This window comes from Pongo abelii, chromosome 20, assembly GCF_028885655.2.
Source record: "Pongo abelii isolate AG06213 chromosome 20, NHGRI_mPonAbe1-v2.0_pri, whole genome shotgun sequence".
Lineage (NCBI taxonomy): Eukaryota > Metazoa > Chordata > Mammalia > Primates > Hominidae > Pongo > Pongo abelii.
The window spans coordinates 6521497-6543501 of NC_072005.2; the positions used below are offsets into that span (position 1 = coordinate 6521497).

General features: G+C 42.9%; 1 pseudogene; it reads right to left on the bottom strand.

The window, feature by feature from the left end:
- Positions 1 to 322: 322 nt before the first annotated feature.
- Positions 323 to 20267, bottom strand: LOC100444325 (chloride intracellular channel protein 4-like; annotated as a pseudogene).
- Between the last annotated feature and the right edge of the window lie 1738 nt (positions 20268 to 22005).

The window sequence follows — 22005 nt, forward strand, 5'->3', positions numbered from 1 at the left end:
TATTTTATTTATTTATTTTTTTTGAGATGGAGTCTCACTTTATCGTCCAGGCTGGAGTGCAGTGGTATGATCTCGGCTCACTGCAACCTCGGCCTCCCGGGTTCGAGGTATTTTCCTGTCTCAGCCTCCCAAGTAGCTGCGATTACAGGCACCCATCACCAAGCCTGGCTAATGTTTGTATTTTTAGTAGAAATGGGTTTTACCATGTTGGCCAGGCTGGTCTAGAACTCCAGACCTCAAGTGATCACCCACCTTGGCCTCCCAAAGTGCTGGGATTACAGGCATGAACCACCATGCCTGGCCAGTTATTCCTTTTGGAATATCAAAGTTGTGATTTTTTTTTGACAATATGCAGTTTGGGCAGCAGATGGCAATCAGCTAATGCCATTTTATTGCCACCAGAAATTTATGTGTAGAAAACTTAGTGTACTGCATGCTATTTTCATCAATTTCATCAGGGAGAGGAGAATTCAGATATTCATAAGTTTTTGCAGTTTTTTCTTTAACTTTTACTTTAGGTTCCAGGGTACACGTGCAGGATGTGCAGGTTTGCTACATAGGTAAATGTGTGCCATGGTGATTTGCTGCAGAGATCAACCCATCACCTAGGTATTAAGCCCAGCATTCATTAGCTATTCTTCCTGATGCTCTTCCTCTCCTTGCCCCACTGGCAGGCCCCATTGTGTGTTGTTCTCCTCCCTGTGTCCATCGTTCAGCTCATAGTTATAAATGAGAACATGCGACATTTGATTTTCTGTTCCTGTGTTAGTTTACTGAGAATAACTGCTCCAGCTCCATCCATTTCCCTGCAAAAGACATGATCTTGTTCCTTTTTATGGCTGCATAGTATTCCATGGTGTATATGTACCACATTTTCTTCATCCATTCTGTCAGTGAGGGGCATTTGGGTTGATTCCACGTCTTTGCTGTTGTGAACGGTGCTGTAGTGATCATATGCGTGCATGTATCTTCATAACAGAATGATGCATATTCCTTTGGGTATATACCCAGTAATGGGATTGCTGGGTCAAATGGTATTTCTGCTTCTAGTTCTTTGAGGAATCACCACACTGTCTTCCACAATGGTTGAACTAATTTATACTACCACAAACGGTGTAAAAGCATTTCTTTTTCTCTGCAACCTCACCAGCATCTGTTGTTTCTTGACTTTTTAATAATCACCATTTTCTGCAGGGTTTTTAAGAGACCCTTCACTCATGCTTCATTAACCTCTGGCCTTGAATTCTTGATCTATGCAGAGAATTTGGCAAAGATGTCCATTCCAGCAGTATTTGATTCTGGGTGTTTTGGTGAAAGCTTTAAGTACTTGGGAGGGCATAAGACTTCTTCAGGAGATTCCTCAATCTTATTTGACTTCACTGTTGAAAGTTATAAGTGGTAGGTGGTTCCCAGGAGCCTTGTTTTGCAGATCTGCAGGTTTCCTTTTTCAGATCAACAGTTGTGACACTAAAGACAACTCCTTTGAGCTAAAGAATCATGAGGAATCTCTGGGAAAAAAGGCAGATTCCTGTATTCCTGTGCTTTCACCATCACAGACAGCCTTGACCCAGAGCTCAATGAGGGGCTCTTCATCTTCCTCCTTCAACCTGTTCAGTGGCATCGACAATGCCAAGGCCAGCTCAGCTGGGCTTTGCAAACGGTGGCAGCTGCTGCTTCTGCTCCAAGGCTGCTCTGGCTGATGGCTTTGGCCATACTGCTCACTGGACAGTCTGGCATTGAGGTGGCCACGGCCTCAGCTCCTCAGCACTGCACCACACTGCAGATTGAGCCACTTCTTCAATTGGCCTTAAATTTATCAAAGGGAAATTGTCTAGGTGAGCCTGAGTTAATCGCACAAACTCTAGAAATCTGAATGTAGAAGTCAAATATCAAGAAAGTCAGAAGCCAGAGAGATTCAGACCTTGAGAAGGATTTGACCTGTCATTGCTGGCTTTAAAGGTGGTAAGGGCCACATGACAAAAACCCAAGAACATCTTCTAGGAGCACAGTGATCCCTGGCTAACAATGAGCTAAAAAAACAGGGGCCTCAGTTGTACACTGCAAGGAACTGAATTCTGCCAACAACACTAATGAGTTCGAACACAATTCTTCCCCAGACTCCAGATAAAAACACGGCTTGGTCAACTCCTTGATTGTATAACCCTGAGAATAGAATCCAGATAAATCTTGCCCAGATTCCTGGTGAAAACACCATGAAAATAATGTATGAGTGTTGTTTCAAGCCACTAAGTTTGTGATGATTTGTTACACGGCAGTAGCTAACTAATACAGAGTTATGTGGCCAACCTGTTGATTGGGATCACCAGTCTTACTTTGCAAAGATACTTCAGAACCATGGACAGTGGAACGCATGCCAGGGGAGAGCTGATTGGCTGGATTAGTTACCATCCAAACTGGAGTGATCCTATTGGACAATCTTTGACCTAGCTACTGATCCCTTGTCCAGTCAGATTTTGTCAGGGTCTACAGACTCAACTTCTCTGCCAATCACGAAGATGGTGCCTCAGGAGTCTTGTAAGGTCTTGAGTGAACAAGTCCCTGCCTAGTTCTTCAGAAGGATATTGCACCACCCTCTTCCTCATCCACATTAGCCTCCTTTGGCTTCTCCTTCCCACTTCCCAGCTATTGCCCAGTGGTGTTCCTGCAGTCAGGAACTCCCTTCCTTTCTCTCTTTGATACTTTCTATCCTTTACCTAGCCAACTCTCTTTTTTTCTTTTTTTTTGAGACAGAGTCTCTCTGTCACCCAGACTGGAGTGCATTGGCATGCTCTTGGCTCACTGCAACCCCTGCCTCCCAGGTTCAAGCAATTCTCATGCCTCAGCCTCCCCAGAAACTGGGATTACAGGTGCACACCACCATACCAGGCTAACTTTTTTTCTTTACTTTTTTTCTTTTTCTTTTCTTTTCTTTTATTATTATACTTTAAGTTCTAGGGTACATGTGCACAACATGCAGGTTTGTTACATATGTATACATGTGCCATGTTGGTGTGCTGCACCCATTAACTCGTCATTTACATTAGGTATATCTCCTAATGCTATCCCTCCTCCCTCCCTCCATCCCACAACAGGCCCTGGTGTGTGATGTTCCCCTTCCTGTGTCCAAGTGTTCTCATTGTTCAATTCCCAACTATGAGTGAGAACATGTGGTGTTTGGTTTTCTGTCCTTGCGATAGTTTGCTGAGAATGATGGTTTCCAGCTTCATCCATGTCCCTACAAAGGACATGAACTCATCCTTTTTTATGGCTGCGTAGTATTCCATGGTGTATATGTGCCACATTTTCTTAATCCAGTCTATCATTGATGGGCATTTAGGTTGGTTCCAAGTCTTTGCTATTGTGAATAGTGCCACAATAAACATATGTGTGCATGTGTCTTTATAGCAGCATGATTTATAATCCTTTGGGTATATACCCAGTAATGAGATGGCTGGGTCAAATGGTATTTCTAGTTCTAGATCCTTGAGGAATCGCCATACTGTCTTCCACAATGGTTGAACTAGTTTACAGTCCCACGAACAGTGTAAAAGTGTTCCTATTTCTCCACATCCTCTCCAGCACCTGTTGTTTCCTGACTTTTTAATGATTGCCATTCTAACTGGTGTGAGATGGTATGTCATTGTGGTTTTGATTTGCATTTCTCTGATGGCCAGAGATGATGAGCATTTTTTCATGTGTCTGTTGGCTGCATAAACGTCTTCTTTTGAGATGTGTCTGTTCATATCCTTCACCCACTTTTTGATGAGGTTGTTTGATTTTTTCTTGTAAATTTGTTTAAGTTCTTTGTAGATTCTGGATATTAGCCCTTTGTCAGATGGATGGATTGCAAAAATTTTCTCCCGTTCTGTAGGTTGCTTGTTCACTCTGATGGTAGTTTCTTTTGCTGTCCAGTAATTTTTTTTTTGAGATGGAGTCTCACTCTGTCACCTGGGCTGGAGTGCAGTGGTGCAATCTTGGCTCACTGCAACTTCTGCCTCCTAGGTTCAAGTGATTCTCCTACCTCAGCCTCCCAAGTAACTGGGATTACAGGTGCCTGACACTAACTCAGCTAATTTTTTGTGTTTTTAGTAAAGATGGGTTTCACCATGTTGGCCAGGCAGGTCTTGAACTCCTGACCTCAAGTGATCCTCCCACCTTGGACTCCTAATGTGCTGGGATTACAGGCATGAGCCACCATGCCTGGCCTGATAGCTCTGAAATTTAAAAACTATTTAGAATCTCACTGGGAATTATGTGCTTTCATGGCTAATGGCCTATTGCTAAAACTATGTAAGCCCCTTCCCTCTAGGCTCAGGGACTGTCACATAAGAGGTGGGCATGTGAGACTGTAAGGGCCAAATTTGAGGGATAGAATTATTTCAGACCCTCCTACTCATCTTGGGCTACTATGTTGCCTCTCTCCATCCATCCCAACCATAAAAAGTTTTGCTTTCCATAGAATTAAACAAAAATTATGGAGAGATATCCAGATACCTGGTGTATTAGTCTGTTTTCATGCTGCTGGTAAAGACAGACCCAAGTCTGGGTAATTTATACAAGAAAAAGGGTTTACAGTTCCACGTGTCTGGGGCAGCCTCACAATCATGAAGGAAGGCAAGAAGGAGCAAGTCACATCTTACATGGATGGCAGCAGGCAAAAAGAGAGCTTGTGCAGGGAAACTCCTGTTTTTAAAACCATCAGATCTCGTGAGACTTATTCACTATCATGAGAACAACATGGGAAAGACCTGCCCCATTATTCAATTGCTTCCCACCAGGTCCCTCCCACAATGTGTGGGAATTCAAGATGAGATTTGGGTGGTGACACAGCCAAACAATATCACCTGGTGACAAAGCCTTCTGGGTATAGTGCTCCCAGTAATAAAATGATGCCAATTATATAAACAATTTTATCAGCCACCTTAGAAGGAATTACTAAAAAGACTACAAAAAGCCTTGCAGCACACTGAAAGTCTCTAAATTCCTTAGCTTAAATGGTTTTAGGAAAATGCTTATGTTTTGTATAGCTAATTGCTACAAGTGTGTAACTACAACCAAGATTATAGTAGCTCAATGCATAGAACTTAAATAGATGCCAATTTTATAACCTCGCCTTTTGGCATTTGATTTTTGGCTCTTATGTTACCTAAAGGGTTCCCAGGGTTAATGAGAACCTGCCCACCACCATTCCAGTCTGGCCTGGAACATTTAGTTGGCTATAAATATTTTGACTCCAAATCCCTTGGCCATGGGGTCCCACCGAGGGACATGTTGGGCCTGGGTAGGCAGACACATCACCCCAGCAATAATATGGGACAAAATAGAAGTTTGGCCATTGATGCTGCGTCTGGCAAATAATGACCAAAAAAAGGCGGAATGTAAACTAATAATTAAATCCCAAGCTCCCCCTTCCCACTGCTACTGATGGAATGGATCCCTCCTTGGCCAAGGGAAGGCCCTGTAAAAAACCTTAAAAACTTAGTTTCCAGACATAATGGGATGGGAGGCCAGACATACCTTCCTTTTGTGGTTTAGACACAAAAACTGACCACAATTAATGGTCAAATAAAAATCACAAGACAGAACAGACTTTCTGTAACAATAAGATAGCAAATTAAGCCAGGTACAGTGGCGTGCACCTGTAGTATCAGGTTGCCAGGTCCAACCTGTGGACCCTGACCCAGTGATGGATGAAAGACGTACACTGACACAGACATTTTGCCTGTCAGTGCGGCTAAGGGGCTCTGCTGCCTGAGGCCACAGCATTGGCCTCGATAAGCTAGTGAAGTTTGCATTTATTTAGTACAGATTAAATGACAAAGGTCTCAAGTAAACACCACTGGAGGGTAATTAACATTGCTGACCTCCTGAGTAGAGAGCAGTCATGCACCCGCAGATGATCAAAGGTCAGTCTTAGGACCACATGACTAAACAAGCTATTTAGATAAACTCCTCTACATTCCTATGTATCTACGCCCTAAGCTTTTAAGAGAATTCAGCTGCCTCCAGCCAAATCTTTTACTGAAGTGATGCAAACCACCCGGCCTTCCAAGAAAGTTTGTGTCTATTTCCTGTAACTCTGTCTTTATAATTTCTCCCACCTCCCTGACCAATCTCCTACACCAGGTATTTGGGGGACTGAGGTGGGAAGATAGCTTGAGCCTGGGAGTTCGAGGCTACAGTGAGCTATGACTGTGCCACTCCACTCCATCCTGGGTGACAGGGCAAGATCCTGTTTCAAAAAAAAAAAGATACCAAATTATAAACAGAACCTAAGACCACGCCAGCAAAGGTTAAGTCACACACTCCTTCACTTAAAAAGTAAACTATGTTCATCCCAGCACTTTGGGAGGCTGAGGTGGGCAGATCGTGAGGTCAGGAGATAGAAACCATCCTGGCTAACATGGGGAAACCCCATCTCTACTGAAAATACAAAAAATTAGCCAGGCTTGGTGGCATGCGCCTGTAGTCCCACCTACTCAGGAGGCTGAGGCAGGAGAATCGCTTGAACCTGGGAGACGGTGGTTGCAGTGAGCCGAGATCAAACCACTGCACTCCAGCCTGGACGGCAGAGTGAGACTCCATCTAAAAAAAATAAATAAATAAACTATGTTCTAAATGCCACAAAGCTTTTCTTTTTCTCAAGCAGCCAAACAAGCATTTGCCTCTAGATAAGTAACATTAAAGCACTTTGTAGCTCCACTGGATGCTAACTGACCACCAGCCATAACTATGGCTTTAATTAGGCAAGAGACTTATTTCAGTAACTTTTTCCTGATGAAGAAACCACTGACCATGGGATAGATCTGGCTGGTTTACAGAAATTGCAAGCTTGTGTGCCTTTTTGTCCTGAAAAGAACTTTTGACGTATAGGGCTTAATAGTAATATTTTTATTCTAGTCTATTATTATTATTATTATTTTTTTGAGATGGAGTCTTGCTCTGTTGCCCAGGCTGGAGTGCAGTGGCTCGATCTTGGCTCACTGCAAGCTCCGCCTCCCGGGTTCACGCCATTCTCCTGCCTCAGCCTCCTGAGTAGCTGGGACTACAGACGCCTGCCACCAAGCCTGGCTAATTTTTTGTACTTTTAGTAGAGACGGGGTTTCACTGTGTTAGCCAGGATGGTCTCGATCTCCTGTCCTCGTGATCCACCCGCCTCCGCCTCCCAAAGTTCTGGGATTATAGGCGTGAGCCACTGCACCCGGCTATTTTATTTTATTTTATTTATTTTATTTTATTTTATATTTTATTTTATTTTATTTTTGAGAAGGACTTTCACTCTTGTTGCCCAGGCTGGAGTGCAGTGGTGTGATCTCGGCTCACTGCAACCTCTACCTCCTGGGTTCAAACAATTCTCCTGCCTCAGCCTCCTGAGTAGCTGGGACTACAGGCACAGGAAAACTCCTGTTTTCAAAACCACCAGATCTTGTGAGACTTATTCACTATCACTTATAGCCCCACCATGCCCAGCTAATTTTGTTTTGTATTTTTAGTAGAGGTGGGGTTTCACCATGTTGGTCAGGTTGGTCTCAAACTCCTGACGTCAAATGATCCACCCACCTTAACCTCCCAAAATGCTGGGATTACAGGTGAGCCACCATGCCCGGCCCCACAGTGTCTTTAAATCAATGACTCTCATCATGGTTTGGATCAGACTCCTCCAGATGGAAAAATTTGCTGTGATTTTAGCCATGATTATAGGGATAGCTTTATTCTTCTACCCTGGACTGTAATGCTGTTGCACGCTATGTATGGGAATGCAAGACTGGCTTTCCCAGAGGCTTCTTTTTTTTTTTTTTTTTTTGAGACGGAGTCTTGCTCTGTCGCCCAGGTTGGTGTGCAGTGGCGCCATCTCGGCTCACTGCAAGCTCCGCCTCCTGGGTTCACGCCATTCTCCTGCCTCAGCCTCCCGAGTAGCTGGGACTACAGGCACCCGCCACCACACCCGGCTAATTTTTTGTATTTTTAGTACAGACGGGGTTTCACCATGTTAGCCAGGATGGTCTCGATCTCCTGACCTCGTGATCTGCCCGCCTTGGCCTCCCAAAGTGCTGGGATTACAGGCGTGAGCCACCATGCCTGGCCCCCAGAGGCTTCTGATCCCTTAAAACGTGATGCTTCAGCAGATCTTTTTAAAAAATATTTTAAGTTTTTGTGGGTACATAGTAGGTATATATATTTATCGGTTCATGAGATATTTTGATACAGGCATGTAATGCATAATAATTACATCAGGGGTCAAAGGGTCATCCATTCCCTCAAGTGTTTATGCTTTGTGTTACAAACAATCTGATTATACTCTTTTAGTTACTTTAAAATGTACAATTAAATTATTTTTGACAATGGTCAAGTATTGCCCAGGCTGGAGTGCAGTGGCACGATCTCAGCTCACTGCAGCCTCTGCCTCCCGGCAGAAAATAGCTTTATTTTCCCGCCTCAGCCTCCTGAGTAACTGGGACTACAGGTGCCCACCACCACGCCCAGCTATTTTTGTTTTTTTTTTTTTTGTATTTTTAGTAGAGACAGAGTTTCACAATTTGGCCAGGCTGGTCTTGAACTCCTGACCTCAGGCAGCCCAGCCACTTTGGCCCCCCAAAGTGCTGGGATTACAGGCATAAGCCACCATGCTCATCCTCTTATTCATTTTTTCTTTTCTTTTCTTTTTTTTTTAAAGCAATGCAAATTTATTATCTCATATTTATATATATTTTTTAAAGCAATTTTTTAAGCAACTCTTATTCATTTTTTCTAACTACTTATTGTACCCATTAATGATCATCACTTCCCCCTACCCCACCACCCTTCCCACCCTCTAGTAACCATCCTTCTACTCTCCATCTCTAGGAGTTCAATTGTTTTAATTTTTATTTCCCACAAATAAGTGAGAATATGCAAAGTTTGTGTTTCTGTGCCTGGCTCATTTCACTTAACATAATGACCTCCAGTTCCAACTATGATGATGCAAAGGACAAGATCTCACTCTCGTTTTATAGTTGAATAGTACTCCATTGTGTATATGTCCCATATTTTATGTATCCATTCACCTGTTGATGGACATAAATTGCTTCCAAATCTTGCCTATTGTGAATAACGCTACGATAAACATGGGAGAGTAGATATCTCTTTGATATACTGATTTCCTTTCTTTTGAGTATATACCTAGCAGTGGGATTGCTGGATTGTATGGATTTAGTTATTTGAGGAACTTCCATACTGTTATTCATAGTGGTTACACTAATTTACATTCCCACCAAGAGTGTACGAGCGTTACCTTTTCTCCACATCTTTGCCAGCATTTGTTATTGCCTGTCTTTTGGATAAAAGCCATTTTAACTGGGGTGAAACGATAGCTTATTGTAGTTTTGATTTGCACATCTCTGATGACCAATGATGTTGAGCACCTTTTCATATACCTGCTTGCCATTTGTATGTCTTCTTTTGAGAAATGTCTATTCAGATCTTTTGCCCATTTTAAGATCAGATCATTAGATTTTTTTTTTCCTATAGAATTGTTTGAGCTCCTTATGTATTCTGGTTATTAATCCCTTGTCAGATGGGTAGTTTGCAAATATTTTCCCCATTCTATGTGTTGCCTCTTGAATTTGCTGATCGTTTCTTTTGCTGTGCAGATGCTTTTTAACTTGACGTAATCCCATTTGTCTATTTTTGCTTTGGTTTCCTGTGCTTGTGAGATATTACTCAAGAAATCTTTGCCCAGTCCAGTGCCCTGGAGAATTTCCTCAATGTTTTCTTTTAGTAGTTTTATAGTTTGAGATCTTACATTTAAGTCTTTGCTTCATTTTGATTTGATCTTTGTATATGGTGAGAGATAAGGGTCTAGTTTCATTCTTCTGAATATGGATATCCAGTTTTCCCAGCATCATTTATTAAAGAGACTATCCTTTTCTCAACATTTGTTCTTGGCTTTTTTTGTCAAAAATGTTTTCACTGTAGATGTATGGATTTATTTCTGGGTTCCCTATTCTGTTCCATTGGTCTATGTGTCTGTTTTTATGCCAGTACAATGCTGTTTTGGTTACTATATCTCTGTAGTATAATTTGAAGTCAGGTAATGTGGTTCCAGCAGTTTTGTTCTTTTTGCTTAGGATGGCTTTGGCTATTCTGGGTGTTTTGTGGTTCCATATAAATTTTAGGGTTTTTTTTCTACTACTGTAAAGAATGTCATTGTTATTTTGGTAGAGATTGCATTGAATTTGTAGATTCCTCTTGAAGTTTTAACAACATTGATTCTTCCAATCCATGAACATGGCATATCTTTCCATTTTTTATGCCCTCAATTTCTTGCAGCAATATTTTATAGTTTTCATTGTAGAGATCTTTCAGTTCTTTGCCTAAGTTAATTACTAGGTATTTTATTTTATTCATACTATTGTAAATGGAATTACTTTCTTGATTTCTTTTTTCAGATTGTTCACAGATTTTTGTATGTCAATTTTGTATCCCACAGCTTTACTGAATTTATCAGTTCTTATATATTTATGTATATATGTGTATATATATATATAACATATGTATATATGTGTGTGTATATATGTGTGTATATATATTACATATACATATACATATGGAGTCTTGCTCTGTCATCCAGGCTGAAGTGCAGTGGCATGATCTTGGCTCACTGCAACCTCTGCCTCCCGGGTTCAAGTGATTCTCCTGCCTCAGTCTCCTGAGTAGCTGGGATTACAGGGGCATGCCACCAAGCCTGGCTAATTTTTGTACTTTTGGTAGAGACAGGGTTTCACCATGTTGGTCAGGCAGTTCTCGAACTCCTGACCTTGTGATCCACCCGCCTCAGCCTCCCAAAGTGCTGGGATTACAGGCATGAGCCACCACGCCTGGCCAGTTCTAATATATTTTTTTAATGGAGTCTTTAGGCTTTTCCAAATCTAAGGTCATATCATCTGTAAACAAAGATAACTTGACCTATTTCTTTCCAATTCAGATGCCCTTTATTTCTTTCTCTTGTCTGTTTGCTCTAGCTAGGACTTCCAGTACTACGTCGCATAACAGTGCTGACAGTAGATATCCTTGTTGTGTTCAGACCTTAGAGGAAAGGCTTTTGGTTTTTTATCACTCAATATAATACTAGCTGTGGGTCTGTTGTATATGACTTTTACTATGCTGAGGTGTGCTCCTTCTACCCCCAGATTTTTGAGGGATTTTATCATGAAGAGATGTTGAGTTTTATCAAATGCTTTTCTTATCATGAATTGAAATGATCATAAATTTTATTCCTTTATTCCATTGATATGATTAATCATATTGATTGATTTGCATATTTTGAACCATCCTTACATCCTTGGGATAAGCCCCACTTGGTCATTCTGGATGATCTTTTTAATGTGTTGTTGAATTTGGTTTGCTAGATTTTTTGTTGAGGATTTCTGCATCAATATTCATCAGTGATATTGGCCTGTAGATTTTTTTGATGTGTCTTGTTTTGTTTTGGTATCAGAGTAATACTGGCCTTGTAGAACAAGTTTGGAAGTATTTGTTTCTTTCTTTTCTATTTTTCAGAACAATTTGAGTAGGATTCGTGTTAGGTTTTCTTTAAATGTTTGGTATTATTCAGCAGTGAAGCCATTGGGTTCTAGGCTTTTCTTTTTTTCCTTTTCTTTTCTTTTTTATTTGAGATGGAGTCTCACTCTGTTGCCCAAGCTGGAGTGTGGTGGTGCAATCTCAGCTCACTGCAACCTCCGTCTCCTGGGTTCAAGCAATTCTCCTGCCCCAGCCTCCCAAGTAGCTGGGATTACAGGCAGGTGCCACCACGCCAGCTAATTTTTTGTATTTTTAGTAGAGACGAGGTTTCACCATGTTGGCCAGGCTGGTCTTGAACTCCTGACCTCATGATCCACCTGCCTCAGCCTCCCAAAGTGCTGGGATTACAGGCTGAGCCACTGCACCCAGCTGAGTCCTAGGCTTTTCTTTGCTGGGAGATTTTTTTTATTATGACTTCAATCACATTACTTATTATTGGTCTGTTCAGATTTTGTGTTTCTTCGTGGTTCAATCTTGGTAGGCTGTATTTGTCTAGGAATTTATCTATTTCTTCTAGTAGGTTGGTGCAAAAGTAATTGTGGTTTTTCCATTGAAAATAATGGATTTTCCAATTCATTGGCATATAATTTTTCATAGTAGACATTAACAATTCTTTGCATTTCTGTGGTATGAGTTGTAATGTCTACTTTTTCATCTCTGATTTTATTTATTTGGGTCTCTTTTTTTCTTAGTCTGGGTAAAGGTTTGTCCATTTTTAAAATATCTTCAAAAAACCAACTTTTTGTTTCATTGGTCTTTTGTATCATTTTCTTCATTTCAATTTTATTTATCTCTGCTCTGATCTTATTTATTTATTTATTTATTTATTTTTTTGAGATGGAGTCTTGCAGACTTGCCCAGGCTGGAGTGCCGTGGTGCGATCTTGGCTCACTGCAAGCTCCGCCTCCCGGGTTCACGCCATTCTTCTGCCTCAGCCTCCTGATTAGCTGGGACTAGAGGTGCCTGCCACCATGCCTGGCTAATTTTTTTGTATTTTTAGTAGAGACGGCATTTCACTGTGTTAGCCAGGATGGTCTCTATCTCCTGACCTTATGATCCACCCGCCTTGGCCTCCCAAAGTGCTGGGATTACAGGCGTGAGCCACCATGCCCAGCTGCTCTGATCTTTATTATTTCTTTTCTTCTACTGAGTTTGGGTTTGGTTGGCTCTTGCTTTTCTAGTTCTCTAAGATACATTGTTAGTGTGTTTATTTGAAGTTTTTCTTCTTTTTTGATGTAAGTGCTTATAGCTGAAACTTCCCTCTTAGTACTGCTTTCACTGTACCTCATAGGTTTTGGTATGTCATGTTTTCATTATCATTTGTTCTGAGGAATTTCTGAATTTATTTTTTAATTCTTCATTGACCCACTGGTCATTCAGCAGTGTATTGTGTAATTTCCATTGTGTTTGTATACTTTCCAATATTTTTCTCCTTATCGATTTCTAGTTTTATTTCATTGTGGTCAGAGAAGACGCTTGATATTATTTTAATTTTTTTTGAATATTTTAAGACTTGTTTTGTGACCTAACATATGGTCCATACTTAAGAATGATCCAAGTGCTGAGGAAAAGATGTTTATTCTGCAGCTGTATTCAATGTTTATTCTGCAGCTTTATTTAATGTTTATTCTATAGCTGTTGAAGGAAATGTTCTGTAAATATCTATTAGGTTCATTTTGTCTATAGTGCACATTAATTCTGATGTTTCTTTGTTGATTTGCTGGCTGGAAGATCTGTCTGGTGCTGAAAGTGGGTTGTTGAAGTTTCCAGCTATTATTGTATTGGGGTCTATCTCTCACTTTAGCTCTAATTGTATTTGCTTGTTATATTTGGGTGCTCCAGTGTTGGGTGCATATATATTAACAATGGCCATATTCTCTTGCTGAATTGACCCCTTTATCATTGTATAATGATCTTCTTTGTCTCTTCTTATAGTTTTTGTCTTGAAATGTATTTTGTCTAAGTATAGCTACTCCTGCTCTTCTTTGGTCTCCATTGGCATCCCTTCATTTTCAGTCTGTGTGTATCTTTATAAGCGAAGTGTGTTTCTTGTGGGCAACAGATCATTAGGTCTTGTTTCTTTTTTTAATTCATTCAATGACTCTATATCTTTTGATTGGAGATTTTAGTCTATTTACATTTAATTTTATTGTTCATAAGTTAAGACTTACTTCTGGCATTTTAGTTTGTTTTTTGGTCTTCCTTTCCTTCTTTCCTGTCTTCTTTTTAGTGAAGATGATTTTCTCTGGTGGTTTAATTTAATTTATTGCTTTTTATTTGTTTTGTATCCATTGTATGTTTTTTGATTTGAGGTTACCATGAGGCTTGCAAATACTATCTTATAACCCACTATTTTAAGCTGATAACACCTTAACACTGCTTGCATAGATAAACAAGCAAGCAAAAAGAAAACTAGTAAAAACTCTAACTTTGCAGGCTGGGTGCAGTGGCTCATGCCTGTAATCCCAGCACTTTGGGGGGCTGAGGCAGGTGGATCACGAGGTCAGACATTCGAGACCAGCCTGGCCAACATAGTGAAACCCCTTTTCTACTAAAATACAAAAAATTAGCTGGGTGTAGTGGCGGGTGCCTGTAATCCCAGCTACTTGGGAGGCTGAGGCAGGAGAATCGCTTGAACCTGGGACGTGAAGGTTGCAGTGAGCTGAGATTGCACCACTGCACTCCAGCATGGGTGACAATGCAAGAGTCTGTCTCAAAAAACAAAACAAAACTCAAACTTTGCCTTCCTGCTTTTTAACTTTTTGTTGTTTCTGTTTATATCTTATTGCAGAGTCCGTGTCTTGAAAAGCTATTGTAGGTATTATTTTTGATTGTTTTATCTTTTAGTCTTTCTACTTAAGGTAAGAGTCCTTTATGCACTACAGCTACAGTCTTATAATACTCTGTGTTTTTTGTGTGTACTTACTATTACCAGTGAGTGTTGTACCTTCAGATGATTTCTTATTGCTCATTGACAACCTTTTCTTTCTGACTGAATCACTTTCCCTCAAGCTCACTTAGGAACCCAGAGCACTCCACCCTGCAGTGGCAAGGCTTGCCGGAACTCAAGCCCTGACCACTGAAATGGGTGATTCTGCTCTGGTTAGGGCCAGTCCAACTGCTTCCGCTATGGATGGGTCAGCTGGGGACAGCTCAGTTCCGCTTTCTGCTGTGACAAGGGAGCAGTGAGTTCAATGCAAAGCCTCACAATTGCTGTGCTTTCCCCCTCCCAACTCACAGATTCTCTGGCCACATGGCTGCTGCTGGGGGGGTGGGGGAGGGGTGGGACTGGCAATTCAAGACTGTCTTTCCTTCCCTCTTCAGTGCCTCTTTCAGTGACATGAAGTCAAAACCATGCACTGTGAGTGCTCACCTGATTTTTGGGTCCTAGGAAGGCACTCCCTTTGTGTAGCTAGTTGTCAAACTTGGTGCTCCTGTTGGAGGGACGATTGGTGGCACTCTTTATTTGGCCACCTTGCTCTGCCCTTCCCAGAAGATTCTCTTCTGTAAGCCCAGGGACTTGTGAATCCTTTCAACTCCAGGTGGATAGGTTCTACTCCATGGATGCCTAATTATTCCCCTTTTCAGCAGGAAGTAGCCAGAATGGATGCATCACCTGTTTTCCATAGAAATGGAATGGAGTTTAATGGTGGGGAATTCGTAACTGGGGACTTCAGTTTAAAAATATATTTTATTTAATTTATTAATTTTTTTATTAGGGTAGTAAAGTGAAGCAGTGGGAGTGGAGAAGGAACAGAGAAATATGTAACAGGTTGTGAGCAATTAGTTGTAAACACCACTGCACTTGGACCAGCCTAAAAGTATATTTTAATTGTTGGGTGCAGTGGCTCATGCATGCAATCCCAGCACTTTGGAAGGCTGAGGTGGGCAGATCACCTGAGGTCAGGAATTCAAGATCAGCCTGGCCAACATGGTGAAACCTCGTCTCTACTAAAAAGACAAAAAAAAATTAGCCAGGCGTGGTGGTGGGGGTCATAATCCCAGCTACTTGGGAGCCTGAGGCACAAGAATTGCTTGAACCCGGGAGGCGGAGGTTTCAGTGAGCCGAGATTGCACCACTGCACTCCAACCCAGGTGACAAGAGTGAGACTCCCTCTAAAAAATATATATATATATATAAATTTATTTATTTATAAATATATCTATATCTATCTATCTATCTATATATGCACATATATACTTTTAGTCACCCTCCTCCCCTCTCACCTCTTCATTCCTTCCCTTTCTAGATACTCCCTTCTGGCAATGCATGCTTATCTAATTAGGCACTTCCTTGAGAAATTCCAGAGGCTAATCTTAAAACCAACCAGGCAAATCAGGAGCCCTGATTACAGAATCCTTTCACTTAGGGAGAGCCACTAATACTAATGGTTAGTCCACCATCATTTGGCCAAAGTCAAGATAATACCAACCAGACCCCTGAACAGACAACAACCCAAGTTAGCTATTGGAACAAGACCCACAGACCCCATTCCCTGCACCATTCTACTCCACATCTCCCATACTGAAGTGGCATCATTGCCTGGGGTAAATACCTGGGAGTCGTCTTCTTGCACCAAGAAGACTAACAATATGGACACACACACATGGAATGGGTTAAGCAGCAGAAAGTTTAATAGGTAGAAGAAAGGAGAGAAGAGGAGCAGCTGTCTCCCTCTTTCGAGAGAGAGGTGTCTGAAAAGGAAAAAGTGGTGGACCTCATCAGATTTTACAGGAAGGCTTGAGGAGGAGGTGTCTGACTTATGTAAGGCCCACAGATTGGTTCAACCAGGTGTGATGTTTACATGGTGTGTGGGGAAGGCTGATTGCCCCACCCTAATCTTATCATGCAAATGGGCTTTCTGCTTGGCCAGTGCCATCTTGTCTGCCTCTTACTGTACATGTGGCTGGCAAAGAGAAGAGAAGATGGAGCTGCCATTTTGAACATGCCTATTCCCAGGTAGTTTCTTCCTATTGGCACAACTGCCGGCATTCACCTGTGCAACCTTCTAGCTTGTTTGTCTATGTCTGCCACTTGATTTTACAGGCTGCTGTTTGTTAGAAAAGAAAATGATTTGGGGGCTGCTTTTCATTAAGAGGAAGACCTTACCGAGGACCCCCATATCTCCCTATCTGCCTAAGTAATTTCTTCTTAACTGCTATATCAATACCAAGCTTTCCTGTAAAATCCCTATGGTAAGATTTTAAAATTTAAGATGATCTTTCTGACTATAGTCCCCTATATTCCCAGTCTGCTGGCTCTCTGATTAAACCTGCTTTTCCTTCCTCCAATCCTTGTCTCTTGAGTCTGGCTTTCAAGTCATGAGCAGCCATACCTGGGTTCTGTTACAGATCTGGTAATGTCTGACCTTGCACTGCTCATGACACATTCTTTGCCTCATAAATGAACAGCTGAGCTGCTTGTCCCTGCTGACCAATGAGAACAAATGCTTGTCAATGAATCTTGGGTTAAGCTTCCCATATTTCCTCAGACCTCTAAACTATAAAGACCCCTTTCTATAAAAGAAATCCTTTTTGCTTAACTCTTGAGATATTAGCAGACTTTATGGTCAGAGTGTTCTACTGGGATATGTCAGGCCTCTGAGCCCAAGCTAAGCCATCACGTATACATCCTTTGACTTGCACGTATACATCCAGATGGCCTGGAGCAACTGAAGAACCACAAAAGAGGACATTCCACCATTGTGATTTGTTCCTGCCCCACCCCAACTAATCAATCGACCTTGTGACATTCCTCTCCTGGACAATGAGTGTCATGATCTCCCCACTCTGCACCTTGTGTCTTGCCCCTTCCCGCAAGAGATAACCACCTTTAAGTGTAATTTTCCACTACCTACCCAAATCCTATAAAACTGACCCATCCCTATCTCCCTTTGCCGACTCTCTTTTCGGACTCAGCCCACTTGCACCCAAGTGAAATAAACAGCCTGGTTACTCACACAAAACCTGTTGGTGGGCTCTCTTCACATGGATGTGAGTGACATTTGGTGCCAAAGACCTGGGACAGGAGGACTCCTTCAGGAGACTGGTCCCCTGTCCTCGCCCTCACTCAATGAGGAGATCCACCTACGACCTCGGGTCCTCAGACCAGCCCAAGGAACATCTTACCAATTTTAAATTGGGTAAGCGGCCTCTTTTTATTATCTTATCCAATCTCTCTCACTATCCCTCTACCCTTCAGTCTCTCCCTTCCTTAATTTCGGTTCCTTTCCCTTTCTGGTAGAGACAGAGGAGATGCATTTTATCCGTGAACTCAAAACTCTGGTGCTGGTCATGGACTTGGGAAGACAGTCTTCTTTTGGTGTTTAATCACTGTGGGGATGCCTGCCTGATTATTCACCCACATTCCAGAGGTGTCTGGGATGCCTGCCTTGATCCTTCACCTTGGTGGCAAGTACCACCTCCCCTGAGTAGCAAGTACCACCTCCCCTGGGTGGCAAGTACCACCCCGCCTCTCTCTGTGTCTCTACCCTCTCTTTTCTCTAAACTTAACTTTTTACTATAGGCAAACTTCTGCCCTCCATTCCCACTTCTTCTCTCTTAGCCTGTGTTCTAAAAAATTTAAAACCTCTTCAACTCTCGCCTGACCTAAAACCTAAGTGTCTTATTTTCTTCTGCAACACCGCTTGGCCCCAATACAAGCTCGACAATGGTTCTAAATGGCCAGAAAATGGCACTTTCAATTTCTCCATCCTACAAGATCTAGATAATTTTGTCAAAAAATGGGCAAATGATCTGAGGTGCCTGACGTCCAGGCATTATTTTACACATCAGTCCCTCCCTAGTCTCTGCTCCCAGTGTGACTTGTCCCAAATCTTCCTTCCTTCCTGTCTGTTCCTTCAGTCTCCATCTCAAGCTCTGAGTCCTTTGAATCCTCCTTTTCTATGGACTCATCTGACCTTTCCCTTCCTCCCCAGGCTGCTCCTCGCCAGGCTGAGCCAGGTCCCAATTCTTCCTCAGCCTCTGCTCCCCCACCCTATAATCCTTCTATCACCTCCCCTCCTCACACCCGGTCCGGCTTAACAGTTTTGTTCCGCGACTAGTCCTCCCCCACCTGCCCAACAATTTCCTCTTAGAGAGGTGGCTGGAGCTGAAGGCATAGTCAAGGTTAATGCCTTTTTCTTTACCTGACCTCTCCCAAATCAGTTAGCGTTTAGGCTCTTTTCCATCAAATATAGAAACCCAGCCCAGATCATGGCCCATTTGGCAACAACCCTTAGACGCCTTACTGCCCTAGACCCAGAGAGGCCAGAAGGCCGTCTTATTCTCAATATGCATTTTATTACCCAATCTGCTCCCGACATTAGAAAAAACTCCAAAAAATTAGATTCTGGCCCTCAAACCCCACAACAGGACTTAATTAACTTCGCCTTCAAGGTGTACAATAATAGAGAAGAGGCAGCCAAGCAGTGACGTGTTTCTGAGTTACAATTACTTGCCTCTGCTGTGAGAGAAACCTCAGCCACATCTCCAGCACACAAGAACTTCAAAATGCCTAAGCTGCAGCGGTCAGGCATTCCGACAGGACCTCCTCCCCCAGGATCTTGCTTCAAGTGCTGGAAATCTGGCCACTGGGCCAAGGAATGCCCGTAGCCAGGGATTCCTCGTAGGCCATGTCCCATCTATATGGGGCCCCACTGGAAATAGGACTGTCCAACTCACCTGGCAACCACTCCCAGAGCCCCTGGAACTCTGGCCCAAGGCTCTCTGACTGACTCCTTCCCAGATCTTCTCGGCTTAGCGGCTGAAGACTGACACTGCCCGATCACCTTGGAAGCCTCCTGGACCATCACAGATGCTTTGGGTAACTCTCACAGTGGAGGGTAAGTCTGTCCCCTTCTTAGTCAATATGGAGGCTACCCATTCCACATTACCTTCTTTTCAAGGGCCTGTTTCCCTTGCCTCCATAACTGTTGTGGGTATTGACAGCCAGGCTGCTAGACCCCTTAAAACTCCCCAACTCTGGTGCCAACTTGGACAATATTCTTTTATGCACTCCTTTTTAGTTATCCCCACCTGCCCTGTTCCCTTTTTAGGTCAACAAGTTTTAACAAAATTATCTGCTACCCTGACTATTCTTCCACTACAGTCACATCTCATTGCTGCCCTTCTCCCCAACCCTAAGCCTCCTTCATGTCTTCCTCTTGTATCCCCCCAACCTTAACCCACAAGTATGGGACACCTGTACTCCCTCCCTAGCAACCGATCACACGCCCATTACTATCCCATTAAAACCTAATCACCCTTACCCTGCTCAATGCCAGTATCCCATCCCACAACAGGCTTTAAGGGAACTAAAGCCTGTTATCACTCGCCTGCTACAGCATGGGCTTCTAAAGCCTATAAACTCTCCTTACAGTTCCCCCATTTTACCTGTCCAAAAACTGGACAAGTCTTATAGGTTAGTTCAGGATCTGCGCCTTATCGACCAAATTGTTTTGCCTATCCACCCTGTGAGGACCAACCCATACACTCTTTTGTCCTCAATACCTTCCTCCACAACTCACTATTCCGTTCTTGATCTTAAAGATGCTTTTTTCACTATTTCCCTGCACCCCTTGTCCCAGCCTCTCTTTGCTTTTACCTGGACTGACCCTGACACCCATTAGTCCCAGCAGCTTACCTGGGCTGTGCTGCTGCAAGGCTTCAGGGACAGCCCTCATTACTTCAGCCAAGCTCTTTCTCATGATTTACTTTCTTTCCACCCCTCTGCTTCTCACCTTATTCAATATTTTGATGACCTTCTATTTTATAGCCCCTCCTACAAATCTTCCCAACAGGACACCCTCCTGCTCCTCTGACATCTATTCTCAAATGGATATCGTGTATCCCCCACAAAGCCCAAATTTCTTCCTCATCCCTTACCTACCACAGCATAATTATTCATGAAAACACACGTGCTCTCCCTGCCAATCATGTCCGGCTGACCTCTCAAACCCCAACCCCTTCTACAAAGCAATAACTCCTTTCCTTCCTGGGCATGGTTGGGTACTTTTGCCTTTGGATACCTGGTTTTGCCATCCTAGCAAAACCATTATGTAAACTCACAAAGGGAAACCTAGCTGATCCCATAGATCCTAAATCCTTTCCCCACTCCTCTTTCCATTCCTTGAAAACAGCTCTAGAGACTGCTCCCACACTAGCTCTCCCTGACTCATCCCAACCCTTTTTCCTTACACACAGCCGAAGTGCAGGGCTGTGCAGTCAGAATTTTTATACAAGAGCCAAGACTGTGCCCTGTAGCCTTTCTATCCAAACAACTTGACCTTACTGTTTTATGCTAGCCCTCATGTCTGCGTGTGGCAGCAGCTGCTGCTTTAATACTTCCGGAAGCCCTCAAAATCACAGGTCATGCTCCACTTGCCCTCTACAGTTCTCACAACCTTCAAGCATTAATATCGTCCTCACACCTTTCACACTTATTGTCTGGCCCTTGACTCCTCCAGCTCTGTTCACTCTTTATTGAAACCCCAACAGTAACTATTGCCCATGGGCCTGATTTCAACCCAGCTTCTCACTTAACACCCAACACAAGTCCTGAACCATATGACTGTGTTTCCCTAATACACATAGCATCTTCCCCCTTTTCCTCAGATTTCTATTCTTCCAATTCCAAACCCAGGCCACACTTGGTTTATCGATGGCAGTGCTTCTAAACCCAATCAATTTTCACCAGCTAAAGCTGGACATGATGTCGTTTCCCACACGTTTATTATCGAAGCTGCTGCACTTCCTCCCTCCACCACTTCCCAACAAGCTGAACTAATTGCTTTAACTCGTGCGCTCTCTCTTGCTAACGGAATGCACATTAACATTTATACTGACTCCAATATGCTTTCCACATCCTCCATAACCATGCTGCCCTCTGGGCTGAAAGAGGCTTCCTTACCACACAAGGCTCTTCCATGATCACTGCCTCCCTAATAAAGGCCCTCCTTAAGGCTGCTCTCCTGCCGGCCAAGGCTGGAGTCATTCATTGTAAAAGACACCAGAAACCTGCTCATCTTATTGAAAAAGGAAATACCTATGTCGACAGGACAGCAAAAGAGATAGCCGATGCCTCCACCCCCGCCAATATTCCAGCCTCCACTCCAGAGGGCCAGTATTTTTCTTTCTCCTCTATCACTCCCACCTACTCTTCTTCTGAAAACCTGCTCTACCAGTGTTTTCCAGCTCAGGGCGAGTGGTTCTTAAATCATGGAAAATTCATTCTTCCTGCCTCACAAGCTCAGTCCATTCTTTCTTCCCTTCAAGACCACCTCCATGTGGGATACAAGCCTCTGGCTTGCCTCCTACAGCCCCTCATCTCCTTCCCTTTGTGGAAATCCATCCTTAAGACCATCACCTCTCAATGCTCTGTCTGCCATGCCACCAGCCCCCAAGGCTTTCTCAGGCCTCCTCCTTTTCCTACCCATCAGGCTCGTG